Raw genomic sequence first — 503 nt, 5'->3', positions numbered from 1 at the left:
TTGGCAGGTGTCTGTGTGGAGGGGGACTGGGTGATGGGGAAAGTGGAAGGGTGGCGAAGTGGAGAGAGAAGAGGATATGGGAGTGAACAGATAAAAAAGAAACATTTAAAGGAATCATTTTGGAGGTTAAAAAAATAACTCTAGGTGTGAAGGACTATACCATTTCCTGAAACTTCATAACTGCTTCCCTCTAGCAACTGCTTCCCTCTAGCAAAACCTGATTCCATGTGTTATCAGTCAATTGTGCTTTGTTCTGTAATCTCAATTACACAGCGCCCAGTAAGAACAACAAATACATTGCACAAACACATCTTTGTGGTAACACCACAATGAAGAATTCTGTAAGAAATGTGGAATGAGTTTGCTAGGGCTGCCATAAGAAAATACTACAGACAAGGGGGCTTAAACAACAGAAATGTATTTGCTCGCAGTTCTGGAGGCTAAAAGTCCAAGCGCAAAGCGTGGTAAGGTTCGGTTTGTTCTGAGGCCTCTCCTTGGCTTGC

Source organism: Rhinopithecus roxellana, chromosome 5 (assembly GCF_007565055.1).
Source record: "Rhinopithecus roxellana isolate Shanxi Qingling chromosome 5, ASM756505v1, whole genome shotgun sequence".
In the NCBI taxonomy this organism is placed as follows: Eukaryota; Metazoa; Chordata; class Mammalia; order Primates; family Cercopithecidae; genus Rhinopithecus; species Rhinopithecus roxellana.
Note: the sequence above shows the minus strand (reverse complement) of the source record.